This window comes from Gigantopelta aegis, unplaced genomic scaffold (genome assembly GCF_016097555.1).
Source record: "Gigantopelta aegis isolate Gae_Host unplaced genomic scaffold, Gae_host_genome ctg3380_pilon_pilon, whole genome shotgun sequence".
Classification (NCBI taxonomy): domain Eukaryota; kingdom Metazoa; phylum Mollusca; class Gastropoda; order Neomphalida; family Peltospiridae; genus Gigantopelta; species Gigantopelta aegis.
In genome coordinates, this window is record NW_024533308.1 from 32666 (window position 1) to 41463 (window position 8798).

The 8798-nt window shown below is 32.7% G+C and overlaps 1 non-coding gene and 2 pseudogenes across 1 annotated transcript; all 3 read right to left on the reverse strand.

Moving 5' to 3' along the window:
• Positions 1 to 2077: 2077 nt before the first annotated feature.
• LOC121392090 lies at positions 2078 to 2195 on the reverse strand. Its single transcript, XR_005960412.1, has one exon. It is a non-coding gene; the product is annotated as a 5S ribosomal RNA (ribosomal RNA).
• Positions 2196 to 2639: 444 nt separating this feature from the next.
• Positions 2640 to 2761, reverse strand: LOC121392092 (annotated as a pseudogene).
• A 760-nt stretch (positions 2762 to 3521) lies between these two features.
• On the reverse strand, positions 3522 to 3640 carry LOC121392091 (annotated as a pseudogene).
• Positions 3641 to 8798: the final 5158 nt, after the last annotated feature.

Here is an 8798-nt window from a genome sequence, read left to right on the forward strand (position 1 = left end):
TAATGATATATAACAATGAAAACTATATAATAGTACGTATACTGAGAATTGAGAACATGCCACCTCATTATCTAAACTATACAGTAAAGAAAAGGAAACTATATAGAGTGCAGTGAGGTCAATAGTTTACAGAATGAAGGATATATCACCTTTAATGAATCAATTATTATAAAAGAAATTTTTCGATCAATGGAAGTCATTATCTACATGATTACTTCAATATGAATTGATCTCTAACACTTGGCACTTTCCCTTTACATTCCAAAATTAATAATAGTCAAGATTTTCTCAAACAATAATGTTGACATCACACTTCACTTTGAAATCATATCCCACTTCCAAGTCCACAAGTACCAATTACTGTACCAAAACTATCATTACCACCACCTTCATTACCATAACATCCCAGTCATGTCCACTTTTCACTCAATAATAGTTTTCCTTTTACATTTATTTCCAGCTCATCAATTCAACAATACTCCTCTCTCTCAACATAGACATTACAGACAATAGTATGAAGTCAAGAAGAAACACCCTCACACTCCTGAACAGCAGAAGTGATAGATGAGGAAGTATCTAGAAAGGGAGTGGGTATAGCTCTCAAAAATACACTGCCTGCAGATGGTGAAGAGGATCAGACTGTCAATTGTTATAGCTCCAGTGAGAATAGATCGAGACTTACAGATAAGATTTTTATGAAGTAAGATTGTAGTCCAGAATGCAGTTCATGAAAATAGCTGTTCTCTATCTCCTAAAAAGGTATTATTTCAATACATATATTATTGGCTATTGTACATTCTTAACAAAGATGATGCCAAATAAGTGACAAAAATATCTTAACTAATCAGTAGTACTGTTATTAAAGGGAATACAATTCGACACCCATATATCTATGTATGCAGTAGCAAAAGTAAGTGATAGTACATCTATCTTTACTGACTAATGCATCAATAAATTCTATATAATTCTAATGTAATTTTTACTCAGATTGTCAATGGTCACAGTCCAGTAGGTATTTGTGTAGGTACAAATGCACTTTATGGGACTCCACAGTGAGTATTTAAAGAGGGATAGAAGGATTCACTTATTGCAGCTAGATTTTAGTTTTTAAGTTGACATAATTATTTTCATTATATTGAACATTCATCAAGTAATTCATTAGCTATTATAATTCTACTATCAGAAATAAAATAATTTTTTAAAGTCAAAATGATAGCCAATAGCAATTAGTTAGTGTTAAGGGCACCAAGCAGAAACACACACATTACTATATGATAATATTAAATAGAACCAAAGTAAATGATGGGACTGATGATGATTGATGGTAAATGATGAGGTTAGGATACAAATAGATGCCTTAATAGAGTCATATACGGTGAGAAAGGTATGTCATTGATTTTTAAGATCACAATTAATAACATTTTTCAAAAACTGAAACACTACATGTGATATGGCTAGTGTCAGAATATCCAAATTAGTAGATACTTGTTCCATAACACTAATATTTGTATTTTATATACATCACTGAGGTCCAACAGTTCTGACTATTAAGAGACTATAACATAAGAACAAAAAAATAACAAACCATTTGTACTCTATCCTTTAGTTTCTCTACATGTTTACATGTTTTGGTAAGTTAATAAAACAGGTCATGACTAACTGGTATTTGACGTAAAGTTACAATTGTAAACACGATATATCTCTGGATATCAAAATATGCCTCAATTTTGGAAAGTTTTTCTTAGTGTTATTTTAGTCACAGTACAATTGAAGAAAAAAGTGTTGTCAGTTTCTAGAAGCAATTACGGGGCGGCTCTCTCCATAACCTGTATCTTAAAATGGTGCTTTCAACCGATGTACAAGGATTACAGATGTTTTGTCATGACTGTTTCTATCAAGGCATTATCTATGCATCAAGAGTATGTTAACAATTATAATTTTAGCTTTTGCCTCTTAGTTTTGTATTTTAACTTTTTTACATTTTAATTATTACTATTTTTATAAAAAATTGAAGCTTAAAAGAAAAAGTGAATGGGTTTGTAGAGTATTTTACAAGAAGAAAAAAAAAAAAAAAACAAGTCTGCAGCACCAGCAATTCCCGGCGGTCTCCCATCCAGTACTACGCTGGCCCGACGTTGCTTAACTTCAGTGTTCAGATCGGGAACTGGTGCTTTCAACGTGGTATGGCCGCAGACAAGGTTAAGGAAAGACAAGAGATATTATTATGTCACTGTGTGTACATGGTTATGGGTGATCTAATGGACGGACATTTATCTAACAAATTACAGGTCTAAAAAATGATATATATCTGGTGAAATGTTTTTCTTGTTGCATATTGATCCATCAAAACAAGGAGCACAATTTATCATTAGCTTTTGCCTCTTACGTTGTAATTTTTTAAAAGTCATCTTAATTAATACATTTTTCAACAGGTATTGGTAAAAAATGTTAGAAAAAGAAGTTTGCAGCACCCGCAATTCCCGGGTTGTCTCCATCCCAGTACAAAGCCGTCTGTGGTCTTAAAAAACAAAATGGTGTATACGATCCATCAAAACATCAAGGAGCACAATTAAATCATTAGCTTTTGACTCTTTACATTGTATTTACTAAAAAACGAAAAAAATGTATTGGTAAAAAAAAGTCTGCAGCACCAGCAATTCCCGTGGGCGGTTCCCATCCCAGTACTGGACGTTGGCCCGACGTTGCTTAACTTCCGTTTTCAGATGGGAACTGGTGCTTTCAACGTGGTATGGCCGCAGACAGTAATCAATGAAAACAAAAGATATTTATGTCACTGTGATTGTATTGGTCCTACAAGCAGTACTCTTGTCCATTAGCTAAATATCCAAATATTATATTCTACCAATCAGGTTTTTTAGAAACCTTAATATGAATCTTTAAATCTATTAAACTACTACCTGTCAGTAGAACTGGTCCTCAGTCTGTCATAGAGAACTGCTTTACAACACTATGCAATTGGTACTACAAACATAAAAATAGCAAAGACAATTTCATAAAATATTATTAGCATTAATTATCAATTATGATAATTTATTAACTGGCTTTAACAAGTTGACGGTTTATTATTTGTTTATTAGAATGATGGTACCTTCCTATAGCTATTTTCATGTACTTCCAATAATACAGCTGTGTTTACATTCACATTGCTGGAAACCTGTTCTATTGACTTTTATAGTACCACTGCTATTGGCATGGATTTTTTCCTGAATCTAAGTGAACATTTGTTTATATATTACTGCTGACAATAGCTGGTTGAAAAGTATTTTATAACATCAAAATGGTTAATGTCTCTCCCCATCTCTCTCTCAGATTTGTAGGTTGATTAGGCATATTTCCAAAGTTCACCTTTATGATATGATATTGTGACTACGAGTATGTTAACAATTATAATTTAGCTTTTTGCCTCTTAGTTTTGTATTTTAAATACATTTTAATTATTACTATTTTCATAAAAAATTGAAGAAAGAAAACAGTGAATGGGTTTGTAGAAGAAAAAAGAAAGTCTGCAGCACCAGCAATTCCTCGGCGGTCTCCCATCCCAGTACTCGCTGGCCCGACGTTGCTTAACTTCAGTGTTCAGATGGAACTGGTGCTTTCAAACGTGGTATGGTCCGCAGACAACAATATACGCGAAAGAAGAAACATATATTTATACCAGTGTCATTGCATCAGTCTAACAAGCAGTGGTCTTATCTATTAGCTAAATATCCAAATAGTCTATTCGATCAATTACAACTCTATTATGAACTATGCTAACAATGTTTTTACAATGTGATTGTCAACAAACGTCTAGAGTACCAGTACATCCTGAATGTTTCTCATCCTAATTCTAGGGTGTCCAACATTGCTTAGCTCAGCTTGCATATATATGTATAACACTACAAGTTGATTTGAAGCTATAGCTAAACATGGTTGATAACTAGTGTTTTTCAACACAGTGTGGCTACAGACAGGAAATAATGTTTCAACAGAAAAATTTAATCTAATAAAACAATATAGTAGAGCTCCAAAAATACAAGCATTTGTATATTCCTCAGCTAGCTGTGTGTAACAAGCTTGATATATACATGACCTGTAAGTGTTTGTGTTGTAGTTAAAAATAATTATTTAAACTACAACAGTAGATTTAGTAATATTATTACTGATAGTATAATTATTTTGTAGTCCCTGTAATGCTTATAGAAAACACTCCAAACATTGTTCTCCCATGCAAGGCTACATAACAGACTATAGATCTATACAATAATGTATGTGTATTTGTTGTGATAATAACCATAGATACTTAAACCTCAGCCACAAAACCTCAGTATAGAATAGAATATATGCTTCCTTTGTTAAAACATTTGCCAGGTCTGTTGGTGTCACCTATCATGAAATTTTATGATATTGATACTGAATTAAAAAACTCACCAATGCATCATCAAACTCATTACCATCCTCAGCTGTACGAGCCATATGACACATAATGACCTGCGTGTGGGGTAGAGCCAATGTGCACCAATAATGGAGGACAGAATATATCGTTTTGTGTTTGCCTAAATATGAACAAGTTAATTATGTCATCTCGTAACTTCAGTGATAGAAACACCTTTTTATCATGGACTTCTACTGACCTCAGTAATATGTACATGCCCGACTATCTTCTTAGTATGTGTACTCTCCCAAGTAAACCTTACATTTAATTTAGTGGTAACACTAGTCATCTAATTTCATAAATTATTACCTTCTGATATGAATTATTAGCGTTGATGGCAGGTGGGATATGTCATGCTTCAAAACAGCTTGAGTATCTTTCTCCACATCTAATATTACTATCAGTCTGAAAATGCTAGGAAATGTACCGTACAAGATCATCAAGAGACAACGTTTCTTCTTTGTGATTTTTACTAATACCTTTATGTACATTTTCACTCTGAAAAAACAGTTACTTCAACACAGCTAGCTGTTGTATTTTAACCAACTGTGTATCAATTTGAATGTGAGACTGATACGCTTCTGTTATTTTACTGCATTACATATCTACACATCGAACTGTATTTTTTAAAGGATTTAATGTCATCAACATATAAATCATTTACTCACCTGCCAGTCTCAATGCAATGTTTATTTGAGAACTACATAGAACATTATGTTAATATTGTGTTTACATTATTGTTTGGAAATAATAATTACTTAATGTCTGCATCTTCTAGGCTCTTAAGAATTCCAATAGAAGTTTCATGGGCATCCTCTTGATTATTAAAATGACAATATGGTAATATTTCTTTGGAAAGATGATCATAGTAATATTGTATATTATGACTTACTATTAATATTTTTGTACAATCCTTAGGAGCAATTGAGTGAAACTATTTGTAATTCTTGTTGTTGTTTTTTTTAGCTAACATACCTACAAAATATACTTGTGCATTCTTGAAAAAAAAGACAGACAATTCAATGTCCACATTGACAAAAATATAAAAGTACATACCACTGTCCTTATGTGACATCAAATATCTGTGAAAGTCTGGGCAATGAATCAGTGATTGCACTATTGCATTGCAAAACATGTATTTCCTAGAACTCAGGTGTCCAACTTCAGGAAACTTTTTACTACCTTCACAAGCAGCAGGAACTTCATCGTCATCCATTCTTCAATGTTGCACAATCGCGTCTTTATGTTTTATTCATATATCTTAATAAACTTATATTATTCATGGCTCTGTAATCGCCACGCCTATCTTCATGAACTTTTTGATGAAACATTCCTACCACTCGTTTAATTTCACTAGTCACTATCGATAGAATGGCTATAAATGAAAAGAAAGCAGCTGTTTTCTTAGAAAATCAAATCAAGTGTTGTAGTCAGTGTATTGTCTCTCATCTGTCAATAATATTGTTCTCTGCTTTAGAATGGAAATTGTCTCTCCTCTAATATTTTCAGAAAATAACAATCATCACCCAGCAGTACTAACTGTCGTAGACACTCTTTTATGGAGGTGGTCTTTGTTGTCGGAGAAAAAGATGTCGTTTGACACAAAAAAAATTAAAATACTATATAGGAATATTTATCGTGCAGTATAGTAAGCGTGCGGGTTACTGGGTATATTTTGTAATGTATTCTTTCATTTCCAGTTTAATTAGTGCCTTCTCTATTACAATTGTGTTCCCCTTTTTACCATTTATGGTAGTAATTTTAGTCCCTCAAATAGATCCAGCCTCTATGTTCAGTATCATAATTGGCTGACATCATTGATTACATTGTTGCTTTGATAGGAAAATATGCTGGAATTATTGCTTCATCAATGTTCTTTGGAATTTTTATTGGAAGGGTTTGTTTTGTCATCTATCGCTCATCATCCATTAATCATCTCTATCTTCTATATTACACACAGTTTATATCTGGTCCAGATGTTATCAGTACAATTCATGGGACTCGTCAGAGTTTCCAGGTTTTATTATTTGGGTTCAATTCTGTTTAGGATTATCAGTCTTTAGTTTTAGGGGTTCAGTGTTAACTTTGCCATGGCAGTTTTGTACGCGTTTTAAGGTAGGACTCACAAATGGTAAAGTCACAGACTATGACATGACTCAGGCACATGGACTATCAAATTATATAGGTTTTAGCTGTCTACTATAAAGCTGTTTTGTCATAGTCTTCTACTGATGAGACCAGCCCATTGGCTTACTCAATACTAACCTCAACTGCATTTGGTGTTGGTATAAATCGATTCAGGAGGACCAACTGTATCTGGTGTATTGCTGACGCCCATCTACAATATTAACCTCAATTTTCTTACCATAAATGGTAGGATCGATGGGATGGATGAACTCATGAATGGAATGAATGGTATTATTATTATTAATACATTTAGACGCAGCTGTTGTAATTTTCTCTAAACAATTTCCTTATTCTCTTTCCTGGGATATTAATTTTCTTTTGGGTGCATTCTTGCCAGAAAGTTTATCCATCACCTTGTTTTTCCTGAAACTTTTACAAATGATAATCACCCACACTTCAACTTATTATATTTGTCTTGGACTATATACTTTACAAGCGTAGATCATATGAGGAAAAGGGAATCCACATGATCAATTCTCTGATCAGGAGAGACATCAGATCTCAGATGCCAATCACACCCACACTGATCTTGATACTATGAGATGAAAAAGAATGTTGAGGATATAAAGAAGAGAGTTTCCTAAATCAGAGCAATCGGAGAGATTGATTGAGAAATGATGATAGGAGAGAGTGAGCATCAAGAGATGATCATGAGAGATTGATTTTATCATGAATAAACAGAAAACAACAAATTTTACTTGGTTTGGTTTATAATAAAATTTCATTTCAGGAGGGTTCTTATAAAAGACTTTTTAAAAATTCAAGTCTTATTTGTTCTTCTTCAAGGATAAACCGTTATTTTCATCATATTTTATACTTAGCTCTCTCCTCTCTTTTCTCTTTTTTCAGGAATCCTTGACCAGATTAAGTCTTAATTATTTTGTTATATACGTCCCTTTGCTGTCTTGGTTGGATTTGAGGTTACTCTTTATGGTGTGGCTACTCCTGGTTACCTAGGTACGAACATTACATTACCTCGGAGAGTTTCATGTTGTCATTTCTTTAACAGGAAGGTCTGGATTCTTTATCACGAACTGGGAATATCTTTGAGCAGAGTGGGAGTTCTTTTACTTCCCTTTTACGTTATCCGTTTTTTACCCTTTTTTGGTTTGGTTTCCATATTTTTTTTTAAATTTACTTTTTTTTCAGGATTGAGAGGTGAAAGAGGGGGTCCATCAATACTTTCTATTAATGACAATGATCAACATATTTTCACACTTCCTTTGCCACTAGCATTTCATTTTTACAACTCTTGATAGTTATGTTCATAAATATTATCACTAAACTGTTATCATATCAATTGTGATATAGATCTTTTTAATTATGGGTTATACACTGTTTACTGTGAATGTTGGTTATATTAAGTTACTTATGGTGTGGATTTTGCTATAACATCGTTTGTTAATAATAAGTCCAGTGATTTTTGATAAAGTGGGTGAGAATTAATGGACTGCTACGTCATGACTTCATTGTTAGGTAATGGAGGATGGGGATTAGACTTATTAAATGACATGACGATTATAAAATGGATAGATTGAGGCTTATAAGATACGCAGACAGATAGATGGATGAATGAACATTGACTAGTGGAATATATTTCCATTGTTTTTTAGATGTTTCTCGCATATTTGCTAGGCAAGCATTCATTATTTTCAGTTATCATAAAGATGTCTCTTCCTTCTAACAGGTAATAATTCTTTGTTTATGGTTATATAATGGCTATCTAGGATATTATCATTGGTGTGAATTTAGTTGTTATTATATTAGGTATGTGATAAAGGGAGCATTAATGGACTTGCTATTACTTTAATAATGGCTACTAGATATTACCTAAAATAGTATAGAGAGGCAGATACGCAGACAGAGATGGAGTGTTTTGGAAGATATTTTTTAAATGCCTTCAGTACATTGTCTTTACAATTATGGTATATCTCATAGTTTGTATTTAATTAGGAAATTAATATGGATGTATGATTTGTATATTTATAATTGGAAGATATTTTTTAAAAATAATGAGGACATCTATAGTGTATTATGAATTATATCAGTAGATTGCAATTTATGGTAAATTCAAGAATTATGAGTTGCAATTTAGAGTAAAGTAAATTAAGAGTTATAATGAATTAGTAGTATTATTATTGACAACCTTGTCCTCGCCCCCATCATATTGAGCAGA